Genomic DNA, 10,032 nt, shown 5'->3' with positions numbered 1-10,032 from the left:
TGCGTGTTGCGACGAACCTGTCAAACATGAAAAAATATAGGTAAAAAAGTTGAACCAGACATGCATATTGCGCCGTGTTAACTTGCAAAATTTGAAACAAAACATAAAAAAGTTGAACCACACTCGTACGTTGCGTCGTATTAACTTGAAAAATTTAGAACTATACGTAAACCGAAAATTTGCCAAAGATGAAAAGTATAAGTGACAAAAGTTGTGAAGTTAAATTGCAAATAATGAAGAGTTTTGGGTTAAAGTTAAAAAAACAAATTATGTAGGGTTAAAATTGCAAAAGGTAAAAACTTTTGGGTTAAAAGTAATGAAAAGTTTTGGGTTAAAGTTAAAAAAATAAATTATGTAGGGTTAGAATTGTAAAAGGTAAAAACCTTTGGGTTTAAAGTAAAAAATCAAGTTTTTTTTGAAAAAACCCCAAAGCACAATGTACAAGTTCATATGCATATTTTTGTTGTTTATTTATAGTAATAAAATAAAATTTATTTCACTTAATGTACCCTAGCATAGGGGTGGTGAGCAAGTTTAGGTCTAGACCAAAATAACCGAGAACCGAACTGAAAATATACCCAACCCGACTCGAACCTAAACCCCAGGTATTTAGATCGGTTCCAGTTTTTCATACAAAATCGGGTCGGGTCGGTTCTTGGTTCTTTTCATGGTGACACCCGACTTGGACCTATGGACCGAACTAAAGTGCTACTTAAAAAAGACTGGGCCATAGCCGAGTAGCGATTGGGGTTTGAATCCCTAAATTATATAACATACAACGGCTGCATGATGTTCACATGAATACATTCGTATAGAGAAAGAAACCATTGACGAGGGACGTGATATGATATGTATCATTATTTTTTTATTCGGTGTCGTTTTATTGTTATTTCGGGGGGGGGGGGATATTCCACGGTCCTCCCAACCGCCGAGGTGATCCTACCTCGCAGACCGCTACCCAGCAAGCCTGAGTCTGGGGGTAAATCCGCTACCGTATGGGCATTGGGAACGAGCAAGACTCGAACCCGCCACCTCCGGGTTAGAATGCGGGCTGGTGGCCATTGGGCAGACACCCAATGGTTAAAATAATGGGGAGAGTGAGAATCGAACCTAAGTCATTAATAACACTAAATTTTTCTCTAACCACTCCACCACCTTTTATTGTTATTTCGGAGTCAAAGCGAATGCAAGAAGATATAACATTCAAAGCGAATAACAAGAAGGTATAACCGTTGACTTTACAGAGTCAAAGTGAATAACAAAAAGGTATAACAATTGACTTTTCGAAGTCAACGCAAATACAATAAGGTATAAGGCGAATAATCAATTAAGCGATAAGAAAGCATAAAATTTATATTAATAAGTTTGACTTTCCAGAGTCAAAGCGAAAACAAAAAAGTACATACTATTTATTTTAATACACTTGATTAGCGATAAGTATCATAAAAATAACCAATTTTGATGATATTGGAAAAGGTAAATTTGACATATAGATTGATGTTAAGTTTGCTGTTTATTAATAGCCTTCCCAAGTTCATAAAAAAACATGTTGAAAAATAAAATATGTCGAGTCGGTTCTTATACTTAGTACCCGACAAACCCGATTACATTAAAACCCGGAACCGACCCAATATTTATGGTAGTGAATCGGTTATGTATTTTATGTTTGATCAGGTCAGGTAATAGTCGGGTAGGGTCGGATTTTGCCATTTGCTTAACATTTGCCCTTGTCCACTCTATGATCTAAGTGGCCGGAATGTATTAAAATATATAGTTATATTACTTCATGAACCCTAACATTCGTAGCCTTGTGTTCACTCTATGATCAAAGTGACCGGAAAATATAACAATATATCATGTATTTTAAATTATACATGATTATTTAATTGATCTCATTTGAACCCACTCATATATCTATATGTGTATGCATTTATTCAGTATAAACGTGTACATATCCTTATTCAAAAAACAATATTGTCACATCTTATAACTAGCATTTCAAATCCAGAAGATCAATAAAGATGGTTAACGTGTTTTTTTTTTTATTCGAGACAACATGAAATTGTGATTCACTCATCTCACTACAACTTGTCAATACGTCTCTTTTATCCAAATGGGGTTGGAGGTTTAAAACGGAGAGGAGCTACCTTTGGAAAGAAGTTATTGAGGCTTTGCATTCAAGTAGGGTGGGTTGGGAACTTGGGAACGCATCCATTCAAAAAATCGCTAAGTGGGGTATGGAACAACATTGCAAAAAATTTTATCAATACTAAGGTTGGTGGAAATCCCTTAAGGAATTATCTAAAAGGCTCGGTTGGTGACGGCAAAGACATAGCTTTCTGGCTCGATACGTGGCTGTTCAACGAGCCCCTTAAATCTGCGTTCCCGGACCTTTTCAGGTTGGAAGCTGACAAGAAATGCAAAGTGGCCGGCAGGTTAAAGAACCAAGGAAGTGTGGTTGAAATAAAGTGGTGCTGGACTTCGAAAATCACTGCTGCAGGGCTGCAGCCTTCTCTCGATCAGCTGGTTTCAGCGATTAGCGGCATCCAGGTCACGTCAGAAAAGGATAGATGGAGGTGGAGCTCGGTTTCGGACGGTAATTTTTCTGTCACAGCGATCAAAAATCTACTGAAAGAGGATCTTTTGCAGGATATCGGCTTTGTTTTAGATTGGTATAACTGGATTCCCGCGAAAATTAATATACACACTTGGAGGATGGAAATGGATAGGGTGCCAACGGCGAAGACTCTTAAGAAAAGGAACACAGACGTCGGTGATCTTTCGTGCCCATTGTGTAATTCGGATGAAGAAACAATTGATCATGTCTTTGTGGCGTGTTTTGTTGCTTCGACGGTTTGGAATGGTTTAAGTTCTTGTTGCAATATTCCTAACATTATTGCTTTTTCTCTTAAAGACCTCCTCTCCATTCATAATGATCTCAAAGTTTCGGATAAGAAGATGAAAGCAGTAATGGCATAATTATGATAGCTTGTTGGAGTCTTTGGGGAGGCACGAATAACTACAAATTTTCGAACTCCCCGGTTAAAATTGAGGGTATTCTTAGTGAGATTAAGGCTTTGAGTTTTCTTTGGTTTTCCACTAGATCTAAGTATAAAGGGATAGATTGGAACGAGTGGTGCTCCTTTGTAAATATGTAATCTTTTGTTTGTAGTTTTTTGTCGTCCCGGCTTGGGTGGGCGTTTTCGTTTAATGAAGTTTACCTTTCAAAAAAAAAAAAAAATTCACTCGTCTCACATATTGCCTAATGTATTTGTTGAATGGTGCTCGTATCCTAAAAGTTATGGTATTTAAAAAATCACTGAAGTGCTTTTGTTACACTTGTTTAAATTCTATATTATATTGTTCCCGTTGATGCTAACCAACTTTTGGGCTAATTACAGCCGTAGAAAGTCATCAACTTTTAATCTCAGCCGTTTAAAGTCTCTAAATTCCTTCTAGAAGCAGCGGTTCTCGGCAGTTCAGCACTCTCTCACCCATGATCTTGCGGTTTTCTGCAGTTTATCAAGATGTACCAATCAGAAATGCAGGTTGCAATGCGGTTTAAAATGTGTTCCTTATTTTCAGGGAGTTAGTGGGTTAGTGGACACTTAACTGCATTTTTTGGTGCCTATATAATACAAGTTCAGGTAGTGTAATTTTCTGAATTTTTTTCGCTCTTCCTGTATTCATACAGCAACACATCTGCAGCAATGGATATCTCGGATGACTTCGTGGACATTTATGAAGAAGATCAGCCTGCAAAGAAAGTAAGTTGGAATGTAAGTTGGAATGTTAATTATTAGTTAGCAAAGCATGTGGATGGTTTCTAATTGTTTGTGAATTGCACCAAATATTTAGTCTTCTAATATATGGTAGCAATTGTAATTTTTTCAGCTGGGTTTTGATGCAATGACACCGAAGAAGAATCAAATATGCAGCCCAATGAAAGATTCTCCGAAGGTAACGTTTTAAGTCACAACTAATGTATAAAATTTGTTTTGATATTTAGTCTGATTTGTTAAATTCTATCAATTTATTGTTTCAGACGGACAGTGGAAGTGTAGAGATCATTTCATATGGGCAGTATTTTAGTCCATTCAAATCTGAAATGCATAGGGAGGTTATTGAACAGGTGGTGTTTTTTTTTAATAAAGTTTTCATTGCATAAGTGCATAATGATTGTTTCACACCTTTATGTTTTTTTAAAATGTATTATACTAATGTTTTTAGTTCTTGTAGTTTCAGAACATAGAAAAGCAAGCTAAAAGAAAGCATGCGCTCCTAACTTGGAAATGGGATGAGGTCATTGATATTACCCAAAGTGAAGATTCGAATGGTCAGAAAGATGATTCTAAGGCAAAACAACAAGATGATTTGGAGTCTGAGTTAAGTGATACAGCAGACTCTTTGGATAGTCCATTGAAAAGATCAAAGATTCCACGTATATCTAAAAATTGCAACGATCATGTTGGATGGGTTGAATTTTAAGTTTACTCAGTTTAAGTCCTGTTTGTCATAGTCATCTTTTATGTTTTGCCTTTCAAGTCAGTGTTTGTTAAGGTTTGTTTGTTCATCTATTTTTAGTTTAATTGTAGTTTCCTTTTTTCAATTTTTTTTTCTATGTTTTATCTGTTAACTATATTACTTATTACATATATGTTGATGATTAATTGTTTATTTAATAATAAATATTTCTGTTATGAAAAAAAAAGAAAATATAGGTAGTGGTTTTCACCAATTTGTATGTATGTTTATAAAGGTTAAATCTTCTTTTACTTTCAAAATACGTAAATAAAATTCCAGATATGCATAACTTCAACAGTTATATAAGTAGTTACACATAAGTCATAGAAAAACAATCTAAAAAAATTTAGTACCCAATAATATCCTGTTTCATGTTAACAAATTCCGTGTTCTCAAACAAGAGGCCTATTTAGGTATTTTAAAAAGTATTTAGTCATTTATAGGTTTTTTTAAAATAATAAGTTTTGTATTATTTAGAGTGAAAATTCAAAATAGCATTCAGTTATATAAATAACAAGGGGAAAAGAATAAGATATTTTGAAGAAAAAAAACATATAAATAGTCGGTTATACTGAATTAATATTGAAGTCAGCCTTCTTAGTCACGTTACCATGATCATCGGGCCACTAAGCGATGATCAAGTAATTAACTTAGGGTTTTAGAAATTAATATAATCGTTCGGTTATGTTAAGTTTATTTCTAAGTCAGTCCACTTACCCACTTGTCATGATCCTTGCTCACTAACCCATGATTGAATAACTACCTATGTTTTATTCAATAAATTAACTGTTTTCATTAAAAGTCGGACATGTAGCTCTATATAAGATATCACTAATATCCCTAAAATTCGTGTATTACTGTATTTCTAGATATAATATCAGAAACTATTGAGTTATGAAAAAGTTGAAGGGGTGCCTCTACTCAGCCTCTGAGTCGAACACTAAGTTGCCTGACCTTGGTCCTGACTTAATAATGTCAGAGATACTGCCAAGACTTCCTGCAAAATGTGTAGGTCGTGCAAAGAAGGTATGTAAAGAATGGTTGTCATGTATATCGTCGAAGGAGTTTGTCATGATGCACTGTAGACATATGTGTAAGGGGTCTAGACAAAAAATTCTTAGTATTGGACAGGAATCATGCTTTATTTCCAGCACTACTGTTGATTTAGTCGATGAGAAAACCATGATTACCCTACCGTTTCATGTTCGCCCTTCTGATGTGTGGATTTTATCAAGCTTGAATGGGCTTTTATGTGTTTGTTTACGCAATACGTTTGAAATGCTTATTTGGAATCCGTTGATCCGTAGCTGCATCAACATATCTGATTCTAAGTCTTATGGTTTTTTCAAAATCTATTCCGATGCTGTTGGCCTATACATCGATTCCTCTAATGATTACAGAGTTTTACATATAAAACGTGGTCGTTTTACAGTTGATGTTATGGCTTATTCAAGGAGGACCAGTCATTGGAAGAGAATACCGTTTTTACAAAAAAGGCATTACCATACTAATGGTTATGTGTGGTCGGGGGGGACTTTTTATGAGGATGGTTTATATTTTACTGTATTCCAGTTTTGGCTTGCTGGTGATATTGTCATAATTCGATTTGATGTGAATACAGAGACGTTTCAGAAATAGGGTTTCCATATGTTGGCAATGGTGAAACATGTCAGGGGAACTTGGTTAATATGAATAACAAACTTCACGTGTTTGTTAGTCATGGGTTTATAGATATGGCTGTGGATCTATGGCGTTATGAAGATGAGCATTGGTCGAAGGTCATGTTGTTTCCGAAGATCAGTTATATTCCAACGCCAGTTTGGTGCTCAATTACACATGTTAGTTCAGAAGAAAAGTGTTTTGTGATGACAGATTGGGGTGAGGTTTATGAAATAGATTTGAACAAGAAGACGTGTGACCTTTTCATACCAAGCGATTGGAATCATGCTATACGGACAGCAATGTATGTGGAAACTATTGTGCCAGCAAGTCTTCAGTAATACATGTTGTTTGGTAATCCTTTTTTTTTTGCTTCGAAATGTTTGTTGAATTTTGAAAAATTCCTTCATCGGATGTAATGTTCTTTTTTTAGTTAATGTTTGCTTTTTTCTCTACTATGTGTTTGTGTATTATTTGTTTATAAAGAATTGCTTATATATTATGTTTAGATAAATATAAAATTATATTTTTTATTGTTATTGTATTCCATTGTCAGTACACATAAAAGTTTTTAATAAATATGTCTTCATTAGTGTAATTATCAAATATTTTGATATTTTTGTTGATACATTTACAGAAGTTCAGCTTTGTTTATAAAAATTCAAATGAAAATTTAGCTGGTATATAAAACTTATAGGTTTAGTAACTGATTATGCAGTTATTTTAAATATATTTCAGTTTAGCCCACTTTCCCACTATCCCATTATTTATTAACTGTCTGAATTAATATTAACTTCCATGAGAAAAATTCGGATATTAGCTCTATATAATGTAGTTCTATGACCTTACAGTGTCTTTCTTTCTTCGAATTTTGTTTACCATAAAAATCATCATATTGAGTAGCTTTGGAGAGCCAGTTGGAGAATTAAGGTATGTTTTCCTAATCTTTTTAATTCATCTTTTTTCTACAAATCAAATTGATTGTGTGTTTGCTTTTTTAGTTTAAACAATAGAATCAAAACCATTTAGGTGTTTGCTATATGTTCAAATACATGTAGACCGATTTCTTATTAAATGTGAACATTCTACCAGTGTCAGATCAAAGCTAAGTACTCTCAAGTGTTATATCTAAAACGCAGTCTATAACTTATATGAAAAACATAAATTGTGCAAATTATACCTTTAAATTTAAACAATGTTTTATTAAAGCAAACACATAGGCATAATAAGAAGTATGAATCAGTGGTTAGAAAGACTTACAGTGCCATAATTTTTTATTAAGAGCATGGGTTGCAAGATTCACAATATGTCCGTAAGCTGATTCAAACTGTCAGGGATAAGCCTAGCTTCTGTCTTTCATATGATCCCTCCTGTTAGCCCATTAAAACAGAGAAACCCTTACTACTGATTCAATGATGTTGTCATAAGCATAACAAATAAAACTTTCAAAGTGTCTGCCAAGTTTTGGATCCAACCCAGCCCCCATTTGTTTATGTTCTAGAGCTTATCTATGCCATGTCTTTAACTCGGTTGTAACATATTGAGGACAACGAAAAATCCTAAGCCCATCAATCTACCGAAACACAGATCTGGCATGTTTGCATAACTGAAGGCCTAAATTCCGAATATCTCTAATCGAATATGAATAAGCATAATAATATCAATCCACAACCGTTAACCCTAAAATTGCCTTAATACAGTTCTGACATGTTTCAATAACTCAAACCCTAAAATCCGGAGGTTATTTATCAAATATGAACATCCACATTCATTAACCCTAATCGATAATCAAAGAATGTATTAATCGAATATGAAGAACCCTAGTCGAACAAAATAGTATGATGTATAATATGCTAGGGTTTATAGAGGTAAATACCTTGAAATTTTGAATCGATTGAACTGCTGATACGTATGACGGAGAAGAATGGAGTGTACACAAGTATAACCATGGTGAATGGCCGTGTAATCTGTTGATGTCTCGATGAATACGGGATGCAGAGAGGAGCGACTTGGACCAGAAAGAGGGATGAATTCATCGCATATGTGGTTAGGGTTGAGTTAACTGCCGTTATGTAGTATCCGTTTCCTAATTTGGATTGTCCATATTCAGTATCCAAACCGGCCCGTCTCATGTTTACCTCATCCAGTTTGTTAACCTGGCCCAAAATGCTAATGTGATATATCTGGCCCATTTTGATACAAATTTATACTTTAGTTTGTAATAATTGTTTTATTGTTATTAGTTAACATATTTTTGTTGATTTTATTTTTATTTTTAATATTTTTATTATCCTATATTGTGATAATACATGTTTTTTTGTTAGTTATATTTTATATGAATATTCAAGACCTATTATTAGTATGTAGTTTATGCTTGAAACTTACGATGATTTAATTTATTTATTTTTTTGTAAATTGTGTTTTTAGATAAAAGCAGTATGTCGTGCCTTCCATTTTTAGTAGTAATGTTGGATATAATTGCAAGACTTCCACCAAAAAATGTTGCTCAATGTAAGCTTGTCTGCAAGGAGTGGTTAGATTTCATTTTAGATCGTAAGTTTGTAAGGGCTCATTGTCATTACATGCGTGCATCGGCTGATCAAAAATTGTTGATGGTTGGTTGGAAGACTATCGAAGTACATTCCTTAAATTATAAGTCCCCGGGATTTATTGTACCAAGAGGTGTTGCCCGCCCGTTCTATGCTCATCCTTCTAGAATGTTTTTTTTGGCAAGTTTGGATGGTATGTTGTGTGTTTGTCTGCAAAACACTTGTGAGTTGGTTGTTTGGAATCCATTGACGACTAAGTTCAAGAAGTTGGCAAATTCTAATTCGCAAGGTTTCTACAAAGTTGATAGAGATGCTCTAGGATTTTTTGTTGACTCTTCTGATGATTACAACATTTTACATATTAAACGTAGACGAGGTACAATGACCGTTTATATTTATTCGATGGAGTTGAATTCATGGAGTACTGTACGCTTCCTAAAACACCGTCCGTACCACCATTATACGTACCTTTGGTCGCCAGCAACTTTGTGTGGTGGTGGTTTGTATTTTGTCGTTACCCAATGTCGTGGTCGTTCAAATGGATTGTCGGTTATTCGTTTTGATGTGAATTCAAAGTCGTTTTCTGAATTGTGTTTCCCCAATGTATATGACGATGAAGTTAGTGGAAGTTTAGTTAACATAAACGAGGAGCTTCATATGTATGTTTGTATCGGAAACTATGACTATAGACGAGAAATTGTATTGTGGAGGCTTAAAAATAAAAGTTGGATGAAGGTTTTTGCATATCCTGATAAGTTGTGGATGCCATTATCAACTATGTGTTCTTTCACATATTACAATTTGCCAGGGACATGTCTTGTGATAACGAATTTTGGACAAGTGATTGAAATTGATTTGCAACGGGATCATCTAGGTTATTTCTGCCGTATGTTTTTCTATAGGCAAATGCATGGTGCGGTTTACACAGAGACCATAGCTTCCCCGAATTATTAGTTTGAGAAAGTTTTATCTTGTAATTTTCGTAACTTTGAGTTTAAGTGGTACCTTGTAGTTGTCATAATGTTACTTTTGTTGTTGCTTCTATTTTGGTAATTTGATGTTGCAATTTTTAAAGTTTTGGTTGTCCTTGAGATATTATATATGTTTCTAGCTTTTTATGTTTTGAGTGGCATTATAATTGACTCTTGTCATGCTTTTCTAAAGATATATGTATCTGAAGGTGTTGATATGAGTGCACCTATATCAAATGATTCCGATTCAATTTCTTCGGTCCCTTCGCATGAGACGTCAGCATCTACACGTGTTGAATGTCGTAGGGGCCGTGGACGTATGGGCCGTC

The 10,032-nt window shown here is 34.5% G+C and overlaps 1 long non-coding RNA gene across 1 annotated transcript; it reads left to right on the top strand.

Moving 5' to 3' along the window:
• Positions 1-3,371: 3,371 nt before the first annotated feature.
• LOC110905903 lies at positions 3,372-4,079 on the top strand. The gene is made up of 4 exons (XR_004860392.1): positions 3,372-3,596; positions 3,695-3,767; positions 3,895-3,960; positions 4,046-4,079. It is a non-coding gene; the product is annotated as an uncharacterized LOC110905903 (long non-coding RNA).
• Positions 4,080-10,032: the final 5,953 nt, after the last annotated feature.

The sequence above is a fragment of the Helianthus annuus genome, chromosome 6, assembly GCF_002127325.2.
Source record: "Helianthus annuus cultivar XRQ/B chromosome 6, HanXRQr2.0-SUNRISE, whole genome shotgun sequence".
Classification (NCBI taxonomy): domain Eukaryota; kingdom Viridiplantae; phylum Streptophyta; class Magnoliopsida; order Asterales; family Asteraceae; genus Helianthus; species Helianthus annuus.
The sequence above is the reverse complement of the archived record's forward strand: the minus strand, read 5'-3'. Positions and strand labels throughout refer to the sequence as shown.